The sequence below is a fragment of the Gobio gobio genome (assembly GCF_949357685.1).
Source record: "Gobio gobio genome assembly, chromosome: 19".
NCBI lineage: Eukaryota > Metazoa > Chordata > Actinopteri > Cypriniformes > Gobionidae > Gobio > Gobio gobio.
In genome coordinates this window covers 14,204,661-14,222,487 of record NC_137112.1, presented here as the reverse complement: position 1 = coordinate 14,222,487, position 17,827 = coordinate 14,204,661, and the positions used below count along the sequence as shown (strand labels likewise).

The window sequence follows — 17,827 nt, the reverse complement described above, 5'->3', positions numbered from 1 at the left end:
TCTACATGCCAGGGAGCAAGAACATAATATACCTTTTAAAAAGATTCATAGTTTTTACAGCTTTCTTATTGGAAGAGTCAGAAATCAAACACATGTACAGTTTTAACTCTTCCAGAACAAAAGCTTAAAGAGAGGCTTACCCTTACAATATTTACATTTGTGTACACAATATTTGGCGAGAAATAAAAATAAGATTGAATAAATAAAAAGCATCTGACTGTTCTCTTTCAAAATGGGTATAACCCAAAATAACATTTTCATATTTTAATGAAATTTCAGGAATTAAGCCACAAAAAATAAACCACAGATTCTTAGTATATTTACAACAATACCAAAATAAATTCAGTTTGGAGACCACAAAGACCAATTTACCTCAGAAATAGTCATCAGAAATAAAAACATTTTGTGGGATAGCACCGATGTATCATTTTATAAAATACTTCTTTGATCTTTTTGTACAAAAATAATTTTGGGGGCAAATTCCACACTCTAGCTCACCTTCATGTCTGTTCCAATAAAAGAAGAGACAACCTCATTCCGGAACAGAGCACGAATACTCCTATCATTAGATTTGGTGGCAAGGGATAATTTACCGACATATATAAATATGGTGTATATAAACCTGTACACGTAACTGTCGTGACGTAAGCGAACTGACCCAGTGTCGCGCGCTGCTGACTGTCAGAGGAAACAATGCGATTAATCCCGTTAAGCACGAGCTATATGAGGATATACACGAGGATTTTCTTAACCTGTCCTGCTTTCATTACACATGAATGAGATTCATTTGATTCATGAACATTCATTATTTTACCAACCGAAACAAATATGGGTCTATTCATAAAAAGCAAACCAACTTACCCAAGTCAGGGTCCTCAGCACAGCACCCATAGTTTAACAGCAAAACCAAGAGTCTTCGCGAGACGCAACACCAGTGATCTCCTGTTAAAGTAATGTGCGAGTCATTTCAGAATAATTAGCCTACTAAACCAATAAAAACAGAATTTAACATATACTGGCAGAAATTCATGTAGACATCAGTTGCGTCTGTGTTTTGAGTTCTGGAGTGACAGGTGGGAAATCCATCGCGTGCCCAAACAACATTAATATTAATTAGGCTTCGTGACGTCCACCCAACAGACCTCACTGATTTGCTGAAAGGGAGACGGACTCTGAAAAGCCAACCAATTACAAGAACACTACATAGGCGAAAGATTAGCTCATGAATATTAAGTAGTGTATGCAACGTTAATATTCATGAGCAAAGCCTTCGTCATTGTCGGATTCGCTACGTATCATTTTATATTTGCTAGATTGCAAGATAAGACAGCGTTTCACAAGAGAAGCTTCTGTTAAATGATTTCCTCCGCGGCTATATGAAATAAATAAAAAGTTAAGAGTCATCTTCAGCATATAGCTAAGGCATAGGATTAAGAGTGAATGTCTGCATATTGTGAATGAATTAATTACTGGGTCACCTGGCTTTACTGAAATTCAGTAAATGTACACATATTAAATAATGTAGCCTATATAAATGATGCTGTTAAGATGAAGTTTTCACACTTTATTTGACTGTTTATTTTTAAAAGGCTAATGAACAGCTTAAAGGCACAATATGTAAGATTTTTGGATTCAAATATCCAAAAACCACTAAAACAGTATTTTGTTGACTTGTGTACTTTACATTATCCCGAATGTTAAAATCCAGAGAAATAAGCCATTTTAACCAGGACACAGACCAAAGCCGCGTTTCCACCGCAGGAACTTTCCCCCGGAACTAGGAACTTTGGGGGGGAACTCGGTGTGTTTCGACCGCAGGAACCAGGGTCTAAATGAAGTTCCGGGTAAATATTTCCCCCTCCAAACGGCCCTGCTTGCGAGGTGGTACTTTTTAAAAGTTCGGGAACTTTCGTGGGGTGGGACTTGGGCGCTGAACATGCTGATTGGTTGAGCTCTCGCAGCATTTTTTTTTCCACCGCCATTTTTACAAGTCTTTTGCGAGGTGGGTTCTGCGTTCAGTAAATATTTTCTTTGCAACAATGGAGTTCAACAAAAAATTCGACCGATGGACCGACGACGAGGTTCAGGCTTTATTGACCATATGCGGAGGAGGACATCCAGCGGGAACTGGAAACGGCGACCCGTAATGAAAAGGTATACCTGAAGATATCGACTCGGTTCCAGTCACACTGGAAAACAGTGCAGAGAGAAGTTAAAGAAATTAAGACAAGATTACAAGAAATTAAAGGATCATAACAACCGGAGCGGTTCCGACCGGCGTATCAACAAGTGGTATGACCGCCTGGACGCGTTGTTGGGACACAGACCGTCCTTTTCTGGTGCAGCGGTAATGAAAGACTCGGCTAGTGCATTGTTGGAAACCATCCAGGAATCCGAGTGGGTTGAAGGTAAATATCTCATCTTGGTATCTCTTAAACTCGTTGCAGTAACTTTTTTCAACGTGCTTTTCCAGACGTAACGAGTGGCCCCAATGAATTGCAGGCAACGGAGACCAGAGTGTTTTCCCCCGCGGTCACCAGTACGTTAGCCCTCGTCCCGTGTCTCCTGCCGAAACACACACACGCCGAGGTATAAAGCTGACAAAAATGTGTATATATTTAAAAACTGATGTGTAATCCTTAATGGTTTTGAGTAGTTTTGTTGTTTTTAATTGTAAACTTAAATTGCCCATGATAAAAATTGCACACTGGGCATTGTTCAAGCTGGGCAAACAATTGTTCATTATTTGTAGTGAAAACACTTTAAATAATTAATTGATGGTTTCTATTGTTTCATGGTTGCCTTGTGTATTAATTTCCATGTGTTTCTGTGCAATTTTTCTACTTAGGGAAAAGGAAAAGGGACTGTGACTTTCTTGATACACTGAGGGACATGGAGGATGCTAACCGTGCCGTCCTGCAGCATGACAAGAACAGCCTGACCAATATATTCAGCTGTTACTTGAGAGCCAGGCCCAGGAGAGATGAGGAGGCAAGAGTTGGCATTCCACCAGTCAGAAGCGGAAGAAAGCAGACGGCAGCAGAGGGACTTTCAGACCGGGTTTCTGTCTGTTCTTGGACAGTTTGTCCAGTCGTTCAAGAAGTAGCCACAATGACCAGCCGCTTGAATTAAGCATTTGCACTACCACATTTGTACTTTATATATTGTACGTGTTGGCACAGCTCTTGGACAGGTTACTGAAAAATACACTTTTTTTATATTGTTGTTTTCACATTTTATATTTTCATTTTATTGTTCTAGTAATTTATTTGTCTTTGCACACTTTTATTTTAATTTTGTAAGAACTAATCTGTCTAAAATAAAGTCAAATGTGTAAAATGTCACTGTGTCTTTAATTTCCACATTCTAACTATATAACCACATTCTAATTGTATTCATATAGTGTAGGAAGCAAATAAAAGGGTTGCTGCTCGCAAGTCTTTCTGAATATGCACAAAACCCAAATATTATATTTTTAAATGTATAACTATGTGAATGTAGTATAATAACTTATAACCACAATTTAAGTGAAGCCATAAGTGTGGTCCTGCTTCATTTCAAATTTGAGGAAGAAGTCTCTAAAATTATGCATTTAATGAAGCATATTGTAATGTGAATTTTTTTTTTTTTTTTTTTTTTGTGAATGCTAAGAGATGTTATTGTGATAAAAAATAAAAAACTTGCAGTCTAGTACCTAATCTTTCAACCGCTTAATTCAGTCTATTGTTTTCAGTCAATTAACTTTTCACACATCTGTCATGAATGACTGAAACCTCATTATCCTTTTATAGAAAATATTTTGTTTTTGAATTGAGCTATTACAACACATTCAGATTTTGGATTGCCCATCATCCCATTTTGCATTAAAATGGTCAAACCAGGTGAAAGTGCACATTTAAATAAGCAGTGTTGGTAATGTGTATACATAACCAGCAAAAGCAGTGCTGCTTGCATCTCCTCCACTTGTTATTGTTGCAGACAGTATCAAAAAGTGTTGCAAAAGTGATTACTGTCCGTCTCTGACTGGGAGAAGCAGTCGCGCGCATTCTCACGTCATCGGATTAATTTGCCTAATCTTCCCGGTACTTTAGACCGCGGTGGAAACGCAGATAGTAGCAGGTCTGGGGGAGAAAAAGTTCCTGGGAAAAAAGTTCCTGGTACAAATAGTTCCGGGTAATTTCGGTGGAAACGCGGCTCAAGTCTGTGCGTCGCCTATCAATGACATCATACCCGCGTTACCCTCGATTTTCAGTTTTATTTTGTAAAAGCCATGGAAACAATAAAGACGCTTTAATATATGATGTGTTTTATAAGACAGGTGAGCAACTGTTTGGATCATTCATGGACAGAAAACTAATCATTGTTATAAAGCTCAACACAGATAGTCTTATTGTTTAAATCTGTTTTTTTTAATTATTATTATTTACCACAGTACCATGTTTTACCATGCCCAATCTCAATTTCTTACTGCAGTGTGAACAAGTGTCTCATAGTAGCGCCGAGTGAACGCACAGAGTAGCATTATAACATTTACACACATTTCAGTGTGTTGAAAGTTGATAAAACAGCGCTGAGTTACCCCACATACGCATGAGCAGAAGAAGCGGAAGCGCACGTCTGCGGCAGAATAAAAGCTCCACCAAATCAAGTCATCAAGACACACCTTTGTTTTAAATAAGCGACCTCTAGCAGCAAAAAATTACATATTGCGCCTTTAATGAATATGATATGAAGAATATGATATTGCACTTGTGACAACCCTGATTTCACCATTTGCATGTTTAAAATTAATTATGTGACAGAACCTTCATAACTTGATGAATTTGAAGACTAGAGTTTTATTGATGTTTTCTGTGGGGATTTCAGTGCCTCTTTACGTACATCTAGTGGTGAAATTGTGCAACTGATTCAAAACTGAATGGCTACATTACAACATGACTGTCTAAATGGGTCAATGGCAAAAACAGATGTAATGCATTTTTTTTTCATGAACAATGTCAAAGACTTTTTATACAGGATGAAGGTGCACTCTGATTACTTATGAATGGAAGAAAGTGCAACGCCCAATATGGTGAATAAGCCCCGCCTTCTAAATGAAAGAGCCAATCGTTGTTTAGTAAAGTCATTGCGTAACTGCAGATGCTGTTAGAAGCGCTTTATAATATATCGCGGCTCTACTTCCTGCTGTCTACTGCGTAGACTTACTGTAAGCGCCATGTTGGGACATTGGCAGCTTCACTTTTCTACAATGGAAGAGTGTGAAGATGTGTTGTCCACTTCTATGCCTTAGAGTCCACTTTTCACGCCAAATTTTTTCCCCTATCATTGTGTAATCAAAATTCATTTGCTAATATTTCATTTATAAAAGCTCTATAAAGTCACAGTAATTCTACAAAATTGTTTAAAAATAACTCTTGTAAATCATAACTAGTGTGTCAAATCTGTTGCTGTACCATACTTTGCCTTTAAATTGGTGGAATTATCTCCCACAACTATACAGGAAATGATGTCACTTCCCCACACTGATAAGATCTGAAGCACTGAAAGGTGTGTGTGCTCGCTCTGAGAAAATATATTAATCTAAAAAGTTCTTACACAAAGAGTTATTTTGTAAAACATCAAAACAGAATTGATCACTGATCACACAGTGGGCTGTTTAAAAGTCATTTAATCATGATTCATTAGTGCATCATTCATTAGTGCCATGTGCTCTTAGCATTTACACAAGCAATGTTTTTAACTAAAACGTTTTAAATGGTCAATTCTGTTACCATCAAACTCTGTTACCAATGTTATTTCTACACATCGCCTAGTTTGTCAAACAATTGACAAACAATGTATAAAGAAATTACTTTTTCGTTAAAAGTTAAAAAAAAAGTAACTTGTGTTTGGCAAACACTGATTTATTAATCTAATATGTTTTCAATAAGATTATGTTAGTGAACAGTTTTCCTTTATTTTTTGAAATGCAAAATTTATCTCCAATGTATTTTGGATCACACAACCCATAGAGATCATACTGTCAGAGTGTTTGAAAAGCCAACCCCCCCCCCCCCCCCCCCATGAAAACATCATGAGATGGGAAACACTTGCTTGCATGTTGTAAAGCATTACCATTCACAAAATCATAATCCCATTTTACAAGACACTATTATTATTTCTGTGACGTACACTATATTGCCAAAAGTACTGGGACACCCCTCTAAATTATTGCATTCAGGTGTTCCAATCACTTCCATGGGCACAGGTGTATAAATCAAGCACTTGGCATGCAGACGCTTCTACAAACATTTGTGAAAGAATGGGTCGCTCTCTGGAGCTCAGTGAATTCAAGCAAGGTACCGTGATAGGTTGCCACCTGTGCAATAAGAGCATTTGTGAAATTTACTCACTACTAAATATTCCATGCTCAACTGTTATTGGTATTAGAACAAAGTGGAAGCAATTGGGAACAACAGCAACTCAGCAATGAAGTGGTAGGCCACGTAAAATCACAGAGCGGGGTCAGCACATACAGAAGTCGCCAACTTTCTGGTTCAGGAACTTTCTAGAACCAAAATGGTTCAGGTCAAACTTAGAAGGGAGAGGTTATTATGTGAGTATAGGTGACCATAAGTCTGAGTGGACATCCATGACATGCGGAGTCCCACAAGGGTCAATTCTTGCACCACTCCTATTCAACCTGTATATACTGCCACAGAGCCGAATAATGAAAAATAATAAAATGGCTTACCACAGCTGTGCTGACGACACCCAGATCTACTTAGCCCTATCACCTAATGACTACAGCCCCATTGACTCTCTATGTAAATGCATTGATGAAGTTAACAGTTGGATGTGCCAAAACTTTCTTCAGTTAAACAAAGACAAAACTGAAATCACTACATTTGGAAACAAAGGTGAAATTCTCAAGGTGAACGCATATCTTGAGGCTAAAGGTCTAATAACAAAAAATCAGTCAGGAATCTTGAAAAAAGTCAGGAATCTTGGTGTGATTTTGGAGTCAGACCTGAGTTTCAGTCAAAGCAATAACTAAATCAGCCTACTATCATCTGTAAAATATTGCAAGAATTAGATGCTTTGTTTCCAGGCAAGACTTAGAGAAACTCGTTCATGCTTTTATCACCTGCAGGGTGGACTATTGTAATGGTCTTCTCACCCGCCTTCCCAAAAAGACCATTAGACAGCTTCAGCTCATACAGAACGCTGCTGCCAGGATCCTGACCAGAACCAGAAAATGTGACCACATCACACCAGTCCTCAGGTCTTTACACTGGCTTCCGGTTACATTTAGGATCGATTTTAAAGTACTATTTCTTGTATATAAATCACCCAATGACCGAGGACCTCAATACATTGCAGATATGCAGACTAAATACAAACCCAACAGATCACTCAGATCATCAGGATCAAGTCAGTTAGAAATACCAAAGGTTCACTCAAAGCAAGGAGAATCTGCTTTTAGCTATTATGCCAGCCGTAGCTGGAACCAGCTTCCTGAACAGATCAGATGTGCTCCAACTGTAGCCACTTTCAAATCCAGACTCAAAACACATCTGTTTAGCTATGCATTTACTGAATGAGCTCTGTGCTTTGTCCGAACTGCTTGCACTTTAATTAATATGTTTCAATTTAACCCTGTTTTATTTCTGTGTAAAGCACTTTGAATTGCCTTTCTGCAGAGTCAACAGCTATAGACCTCCAAACTTCGTTTGGCCTTCAGATTAGCTCAAGAACAGTGTGTAGAGAGCTTCATGGAATGGGTTTCATGTGCATGTAAAGGCAGGCGTCCCAAAACCTTTTGCAATATAGTCTACTTAGTATTTTTAACTAACAGAAAATATTTATGTTGCCAACCAAATTAGCACTAAAGCTGAACACAAGCCTAGTGTAACGATTGCAAAAAAAAAATCTTATATCAATATTATAGCATAATGTTCCTTCACATCTAGAAAAATCAAACCAAGAAAAAAAATATTTTTGATATATTTAATAAACTAGATCTTTTGAGTGTTCGGAGTAATAACGTTTTAATAACAATGGGAATGTTAGAAATATTTCTTTGAACATATTTTTGTTAGCTTGTGTATATTATTATTATTATTATTATTATAACATGTAGTTGAAACACAGAATGACGATAATATTCTACATGCCAGGGAGCAAGAACATAATATACCTTTTAAAAAGATTCATAGTTTTTACAGCTTTCTTATTGGAAGAGTCAGAAATCAAACACATGTACAGTTTTAACTCTTCCAGAACAAAAGCTTAAAGAGAGGCTTACCCTTACAATATTTACATTTGTGTACACAATATTTGGCGAGAAATAAAAATAAGATTGAATAAATAAAAAGCATCTGACTGTTCTCTTTCAAAATGGGTATAACCCAAAATAACATTTTCATATTTTAATGAAATTTCAGGAATTAAGCCACAAAAAATAAACCACAGATTCTTAGTATATTTACAACAATACCAAAATAAATTCAGTTTGGAGACCACAAAGACCAATTTACCTCAGAAATAGTCATCAGAAATAAAAACATTTTGTGGGATAGCACCGATGTATCATTTTATAAAATACTTCTTTGATCTTTTTGTACAAAAATAATTTTGGGGGCAAATTCCACACTCTAGCTCACCTTCATGTCTGTTCCAATAAAAGAAGAGACAACCTCATTCCGGAACAGAGCACGAATACTCCTATCATTAGATTTGGTGGCAAGGGATAATTTACCGACATATATAAATATGGTGTATATAAACCTGTACACGTAACTGTCGTGACGTAAGCGAACTGACCCAGTGTCGCGCGCTGCTGACTGTCAGAGGAAACAATGCGATTAATCCCGTTAAGCACGAGCTATATGAGGATATACACGAGGATTTTCTTAACCTGTCCTGCTTTCATTACACATGAATGAGATTCATTTGATTCATGAACATTCATTATTTTACCAACCGAAACAAATATGGGTCTATTCATAAAAAGCAAACCAACTTACCCAAGTCAGGGTCCTCAGCACAGCACCCATAGTTTAACAGCAAAACCAAGAGTCTTCGCGAGACGCAACACCAGTGATCTCCTGTTAAAGTAATGTGCGAGTCATTTCAGAATAATTAGCCTACTAAACCAATAAAAACAGAATTTAACATATACTGGCAGAAATTCATGTAGACATCAGTTGCGTCTGTGTTTTGAGTTCTGGAGTGACAGGTGGGAAATCCATCGCGTGCCCAAACAACATTAATATTAATTAGGCTTCGTGACGTCCACCCAACAGACCTCACTGATTTGCTGAAAGGGAGACGGACTCTGAAAAGCCAACCAATTACAAGAACACTACATAGGCGAAAGATTAGCTCATGAATATTAAGTAGTGTATGCAACGTTAATATTCATGAGCAAAGCCTTCGTCATTGTCGGATTCGCTACGTATCATTTTATATTTGCTAGATTGCAAGATAAGACAGCGTTTCACAAGAGAAGCTTCTGTTAAATGATTTCCTCCGCGGCTATATGAAATAAATAAAAAGTTAAGAGTCATCTTCAGCATATAGCTAAGGCATAGGATTAAGAGTGAATGTCTGCATATTGTGAATGAATTAATTACTGGGTCACCTGGCTTTACTGAAATTCAGTAAATGTACACATATTAAATAATGTAGCCTATATAAATGATGCTGTTAAGATGAAGTTTTCACACTTTATTTGACTGTTTATTTTTAAAAGGCTAATGAACAGCTTAAAGGCACAATATGTAAGATTTTTGGATTCAAATATCCAAAAACCACTAAAACAGTATTTTGTTGACTTGTGTACTTTACATTATCCCGAATGTTAAAATCCAGAGAAATAAGCCATTTTAACCAGGACACAGACCAAAGCCGCGTTTCCACCGCAGGAACTTTCCCCCGGAACTAGGAACTTTGGGGGGGAACTCGGTGTGTTTCGACCGCAGGAACCAGGGTCTAAATGAAGTTCCGGGTAAATATTTCCCCCTCCAAACGGCCCTGCTTGCGAGGTGGTACTTTTTAAAAGTTCGGGAACTTTCGTGGGGTGGGACTTGGGCGCTGAACATGCTGATTGGTTGAGCTCTCGCAGCATTTTTTTTTCCACCGCCATTTTTACAAGTCTTTTGCGAGGTGGGTTCTGCGTTCAGTAAATATTTTCTTTGCAACAATGGAGTTCAACAAAAAATTCGACCGATGGACCGACGACGAGGTTCAGGCTTTATTGACCATATGCGGAGGAGGACATCCAGCGGGAACTGGAAACGGCGACCCGTAATGAAAAGGTATACCTGAAGATATCGACTCGGTTCCAGTCACACTGGAAAACAGTGCAGAGAGAAGTTAAAGAAATTAAGACAAGATTACAAGAAATTAAAGGATCATAACAACCGGAGCGGTTCCGACCGGCGTATCAACAAGTGGTATGACCGCCTGGACGCGTTGTTGGGACACAGACCGTCCTTTTCTGGTGCAGCGGTAATGAAAGACTCGGCTAGTGCATTGTTGGAAACCATCCAGGAATCCGAGTGGGTTGAAGGTAAATATCTCATCTTGGTATCTCTTAAACTCGTTGCAGTAACTTTTTTCAACGTGCTTTTCCAGACGTAACGAGTGGCCCCAATGAATTGCAGGCAACGGAGACCAGAGTGTTTTCCCCCGCGGTCACCAGTACGTTAGCCCTCGTCCCGTGTCTCCTGCCGAAACACACACACGCCGAGGTATAAAGCTGACAAAAATGTGTATATATTTAAAAACTGATGTGTAATCCTTAATGGTTTTGAGTAGTTTTGTTGTTTTTAATTGTAAACTTAAATTGCCCATGATAAAAATTGCACACTGGGCATTGTTCAAGCTGGGCAAACAATTGTTCATTATTTGTAGTGAAAACACTTTAAATAATTAATTGATGGTTTCTATTGTTTCATGGTTGCCTTGTGTATTAATTTCCATGTGTTTCTGTGCAATTTTTCTACTTAGGGAAAAGGAAAAGGGACTGTGACTTTCTTGATACACTGAGGGACATGGAGGATGCTAACCGTGCCGTCCTGCAGCATGACAAGAACAGCCTGACCAATATATTCAGCTGTTACTTGAGAGCCAGGCCCAGGAGAGATGAGGAGGCAAGAGTTGGCATTCCACCAGTCAGAAGCGGAAGAAAGCAGACGGCAGCAGAGGGACTTTCAGACCGGGTTTCTGTCTGTTCTTGGACAGTTTGTCCAGTCGTTCAAGAAGTAGCCACAATGACCAGCCGCTTGAATTAAGCATTTGCACTACCACATTTGTACTTTATATATTGTACGTGTTGGCACAGCTCTTGGACAGGTTACTGAAAAATACACTTTTTTTATATTGTTGTTTTCACATTTTATATTTTCATTTTATTGTTCTAGTAATTTATTTGTCTTTGCACACTTTTATTTTAATTTTGTAAGAACTAATCTGTCTAAAATAAAGTCAAATGTGTAAAATGTCACTGTGTCTTTAATTTCCACATTCTAACTATATAACCACATTCTAATTGTATTCATATAGTGTAGGAAGCAAATAAAAGGGTTGCTGCTCGCAAGTCTTTCTGAATATGCACAAAACCCAAATATTATATTTTTAAATGTATAACTATGTGAATGTAGTATAATAACTTATAACCACAATTTAAGTGAAGCCATAAGTGTGGTCCTGCTTCATTTCAAATTTGAGGAAGAAGTCTCTAAAATTATGCATTTAATGAAGCATATTGTAATGTGAATTTTTTTTTTTTTTTTTTTTTTGTGAATGCTAAGAGATGTTATTGTGATAAAAAATAAAAAACTTGCAGTCTAGTACCTAATCTTTCAACCGCTTAATTCAGTCTATTGTTTTCAGTCAATTAACTTTTCACACATCTGTCATGAATGACTGAAACCTCATTATCCTTTTATAGAAAATATTTTGTTTTTGAATTGAGCTATTACAACACATTCAGATTTTGGATTGCCCATCATCCCATTTTGCATTAAAATGGTCAAACCAGGTGAAAGTGCACATTTAAATAAGCAGTGTTGGTAATGTGTATACATAACCAGCAAAAGCAGTGCTGCTTGCATCTCCTCCACTTGTTATTGTTGCAGACAGTATCAAAAAGTGTTGCAAAAGTGATTACTGTCCGTCTCTGACTGGGAGAAGCAGTCGCGCGCATTCTCACGTCATCGGATTAATTTGCCTAATCTTCCCGGTACTTTAGACCGCGGTGGAAACGCAGATAGTAGCAGGTCTGGGGGAGAAAAAGTTCCTGGGAAAAAAGTTCCTGGTACAAATAGTTCCGGGTAATTTCGGTGGAAACGCGGCTCAAGTCTGTGCGTCGCCTATCAATGACATCATACCCGCGTTACCCTCGATTTTCAGTTTTATTTTGTAAAAGCCATGGAAACAATAAAGACGCTTTAATATATGATGTGTTTTATAAGACAGGTGAGCAACTGTTTGGATCATTCATGGACAGAAAACTAATCATTGTTATAAAGCTCAACACAGATAGTCTTATTGTTTAAATCTGTTTTTTTTAATTATTATTATTTACCACAGTACCATGTTTTACCATGCCCAATCTCAATTTCTTACTGCAGTGTGAACAAGTGTCTCATAGTAGCGCCGAGTGAACGCACAGAGTAGCATTATAACATTTACACACATTTCAGTGTGTTGAAAGTTGATAAAACAGCGCTGAGTTACCCCACATACGCATGAGCAGAAGAAGCGGAAGCGCACGTCTGCGGCAGAATAAAAGCTCCACCAAATCAAGTCATCAAGACACACCTTTGTTTTAAATAAGCGACCTCTAGCAGCAAAAAATTACATATTGCGCCTTTAATGAATATGATATGAAGAATATGATATTGCACTTGTGACAACCCTGATTTCACCATTTGCATGTTTAAAATTAATTATGTGACAGAACCTTCATAACTTGATGAATTTGAAGACTAGAGTTTTATTGATGTTTTCTGTGGGGATTTCAGTGCCTCTTTACGTACATCTAGTGGTGAAATTGTGCAACTGATTCAAAACTGAATGGCTACATTACAACATGACTGTCTAAATGGGTCAATGGCAAAAACAGATGTAATGCATTTTTTTTTTCATGAACAATGTCAAAGACTTTTTATACAGGATGAAGGTGCACTCTGATTACTTATGAATGGAAGAAAGTGCAACGCCCAATATGGTGAATAAGCCCCGCCTTCTAAATGAAAGAGCCAATCGTTGTTTAGTAAAGTCATTGCGTAACTGCAGATGCTGTTAGAAGCGCTTTATAATATATCGCGGCTCTACTTCCTGCTGTCTACTGCGTAGACTTACTGTAAGCGCCATGTTGGGACATTGGCAGCTTCACTTTTCTACAATGGAAGAGTGTGAAGATGTGTTGTCCACTTCTATGCCTTAGAGTCCACTTTTCACGCCAAATTTTTTCCCCTATCATTGTGTAATCAAAATTCATTTGCTAATATTTCATTTATAAAAGCTCTATAAAGTCACAGTAATTCTACAAAATTGTTTAAAAATAACTCTTGTAAATCATAACTAGTGTGTCAAATCTGTTGCTGTACCATACTTTGCCTTTAAATTGGTGGAATTATCTCCCACAACTATACAGGAAATGATGTCACTTCCCCACACTGATAAGATCTGAAGCACTGAAAGGTGTGTGTGCTCGCTCTGAGAAAATATATTAATCTAAAAAGTTCTTACACAAAGAGTTATTTTGTAAAACATCAAAACAGAATTGATCACTGATCACACAGTGGGCTGTTTAAAAGTCATTTAATCATGATTCATTAGTGCATCATTCATTAGTGCCATGTGCTCTTAGCATTTACACAAGCAATGTTTTTAACTAAAACGTTTTAAATGGTCAATTCTGTTACCATCAAACTCTGTTACCAATGTTATTTCTACACATCGCCTAGTTTGTCAAACAATTGACAAACAATGTATAAAGAAATTACTTTTTCGTTAAAAGTTAAAAAAAAAGTAACTTGTGTTTGGCAAACACTGATTTATTAATCTAATATGTTTTCAATAAGATTATGTTAGTGAACAGTTTTCCTTTATTTTTTGAAATGCAAAATTTATCTCCAATGTATTTTGGATCACACAACCCATAGAGATCATACTGTCAGAGTGTTTGAAAAGCCAACCCCCCCCCCCCCCCCATGAAAACATCATGAGATGGGAAACACTTGCTTGCATGTTGTAAAGCATTACCATTCACAAAATCATAATCCCATTTTACAAGACACTATTATTATTTCTGTGACGTACACTATATTGCCAAAAGTACTGGGACACCCCTCTAAATTATTGCATTCAGGTGTTCCAATCACTTCCATGGGCACAGGTGTATAAATCAAGCACTTGGCATGCAGACGCTTCTACAAACATTTGTGAAAGAATGGGTCGCTCTCTGGAGCTCAGTGAATTCAAGCAAGGTACCGTGATAGGTTGCCACCTGTGCAATAAGAGCATTTGTGAAATTTACTCACTACTAAATATTCCATGCTCAACTGTTATTGGTATTAGAACAAAGTGGAAGCAATTGGGAACAACAGCAACTCAGCAATGAAGTGGTAGGCCACGTAAAATCACAGAGCGGGGTCAGCACATACAGAAGTCGCCAACTTTCTGGTTCAGGAACTTTCTAGAACCAAAATGGTTCAGGTCAAACTTAGAAGGGAGAGGTTATTATGTGAGTATAGGTGACCATAAGTCTGAGTGGACATCCATGACATGCGGAGTCCCACAAGGGTCAATTCTTGCACCACTCCTATTCAACCTGTATATACTGCCACAGAGCCGAATAATGAAAAATAATAAAATGGCTTACCACAGCTGTGCTGACGACACCCAGATCTACTTAGCCCTATCACCTAATGACTACAGCCCCATTGACTCTCTATGTAAATGCATTGATGAAGTTAACAGTTGGATGTGCCAAAACTTTCTTCAGTTAAACAAAGACAAAACTGAAATCACTACATTTGGAAACAAAGGTGAAATTCTCAAGGTGAACGCATATCTTGAGGCTAAAGGTCTAATAACAAAAAATCAGTCAGGAATCTTGAAAAAAGTCAGGAATCTTGGTGTGATTTTGGAGTCAGACCTGAGTTTCAGTCAAAGCAATAACTAAATCAGCCTACTATCATCTGTAAAATATTGCAAGAATTAGATGCTTTGTTTCCAGGCAAGACTTAGAGAAACTCGTTCATGCTTTTATCACCTGCAGGGTGGACTATTGTAATGGTCTTCTCACCCGCCTTCCCAAAAAGACCATTAGACAGCTTCAGCTCATACAGAACGCTGCTGCCAGGATCCTGACCAGAACCAGAAAATGTGACCACATCACACCAGTCCTCAGGTCTTTACACTGGCTTCCGGTTACATTTAGGATCGATTTTAAAGTACTATTTCTTGTATATAAATCACCCAATGACCGAGGACCTCAATACATTGCAGATATGCAGACTAAATACAAACCCAACAGATCACTCAGATCATCAGGATCAAGTCAGTTAGAAATACCAAAGGTTCACTCAAAGCAAGGAGAATCTGCTTTTAGCTATTATGCCAGCCGTAGCTGGAACCAGCTTCCTGAACAGATCAGATGTGCTCCAACTGTAGCCACTTTCAAATCCAGACTCAAAACACATCTGTTTAGCTATGCATTTACTGAATGAGCTCTGTGCTTTGTCCGAACTGCTTGCACTTTAATTAATATGTTTCAATTTAACCCTGTTTTATTTCTGTGTAAAGCACTTTGAATTGCCTTTCTGCAGAGTCAACAGCTATAGACCTCCAAACTTCGTTTGGCCTTCAGATTAGCTCAAGAACAGTGTGTAGAGAGCTTCATGGAATGGGTTTCATGTGCATGTAAAGGCAGGCGTCCCAAAACCTTTTGCAATATAGTCTACTTAGTATTTTTAACTAACAGAAAATATTTATGTTGCCAACCAAATTAGCACTAAAGCTGAACACAAGCCTAGTGTAACGATTGCAAAAAAAAAATCTTATATCAATATTATAGCATAATGTTCCTTCACATCTAGAAAAATCAAACCAAGAAAAAAAATATTTTTGATATATTTAATAAACTAGATCTTTTGAGTGTTCGGAGTAATAACGTTTTAATAACAATGGGAATGTTAGAAATATTTCTTTGAACATATTTTTGTTAGCTTGTGTATATTATTATTATTATTATTATTATAACATGTAGTTGAAACACAGAATGACGATAATATTCTACATGCCAGGGAGCAAGAACATAATATACCTTTTAAAAAGATTCATAGTTTTTACAGCTTTCTTATTGGAAGAGTCAGAAATCAAACACATGTACAGTTTTAACTCTTCCAGAACAAAAGCTTAAAGAGAGGCTTACCCTTACAATATTTACATTTGTGTACACAATATTTGGCGAGAAATAAAAATAAGATTGAATAAATAAAAAGCATCTGACTGTTCTCTTTCAAAATGGGTATAACCCAAAATAACATTTTCATATTTTAATGAAATTTCAGGAATTAAGCCACAAAAAATAAACCACAGATTCTTAGTATATTTACAACAATACCAAAATAAATTCAGTTTGGAGACCACAAAGACCAATTTACCTCAGAAATAGTCATCAGAAATAAAAACATTTTGTGGGATAGCACCGATGTATCATTTTATAAAATACTTCTTTGATCTTTTTGTACAAAAATAATTTTGGGGGCAAATTCCACACTCTAGCTCACCTTCATGTCTGTTCCAATAAAAGAAGAGACAACCTCATTCCGGAACAGAGCACGAATACTCCTATCATTAGATTTGGTGGCAAGGGATAATTTACCGACATATATAAATATGGTGTATATAAACCTGTACACGTAACTGTCGTGACGTAAGCGAACTGACCCAGTGTCGCGCGCTGCTGACTGTCAGAGGAAACAATGCGATTAATCCCGTTAAGCACGAGCTATATGAGGATATACACGAGGATTTTCTTAACCTGTCCTGCTTTCATTACACATGAATGAGATTCATTTGATTCATGAACATTCATTATTTTACCAACCGAAACAAATATGGGTCTATTCATAAAAAGCAAACCAACTTACCCAAGTCAGGGTCCTCAGCACAGCACCCATAGTTTAACAGCAAAACCAAGAGTCTTCGCGAGACGCAACACCAGTGATCTCCTGTTAAAGTAATGTGCGAGTCATTTCAGAATAATTAGCCTACTAAACCAATAAAAACAGAATTTAACATATACTGGCAGAAATTCATGTAGACATCAGTTGCGTCTGTGTTTTGAGTTCTGGAGTGACAGGTGGGAAATCCATCGCGTGCCCAAACAACATTAATATTAATTAGGCTTCGTGACGTCCACCCAACAGACCTCACTGATTTGCTGAAAGGGAGACGGACTCTGAAAAGCCAACCAATTACAAGAACACTACATAGGCGAAAGATTAGCTCATGAATATTAAGTAGTGTATGCAACGTTAATATTCATGAGCAAAGCCTTCGTCATTGTCGGATTCGCTACGTATCATTTTATATTTGCTAGATTGCAAGATAAGACAGCGTTTCACAAGAGAAGCTTCTGTTAAATGATTTCCTCCGCGGCTATATGAAATAAATAAAAAGTTAAGAGTCATCTTCAGCATATAGCTAAGGCATAGGATTAAGAGTGAATGTCTGCATATTGTGAATGAATTAATTACTGGGTCACCTGGCTTTACTGAAATTCAGTAAATGTACACATATTAAATAATGTAGCCTATATAAA

The 17,827-nt window shown here is 37.4% G+C and overlaps 1 protein-coding gene across 1 annotated transcript in view; it reads right to left on the bottom strand.

Moving 5' to 3' along the window:
• Positions 1-17,391, bottom strand: part of serinc3 (serine incorporator 3) — a 44,102-nt gene extending 26,711 nt beyond the window's left edge. The window contains exons 1-2 of the mRNA XM_079844873.1: positions 17,154-17,391; positions 862-942 (exon numbers count right to left, since the gene is read on the bottom strand). The gene's annotated coding sequence lies outside the window, so the exon portion shown is untranslated. The remainder of the gene's footprint in view (positions 1-861; positions 943-17,153) is intronic.
• Between the last annotated feature and the right edge of the window lie 436 nt (positions 17,392-17,827).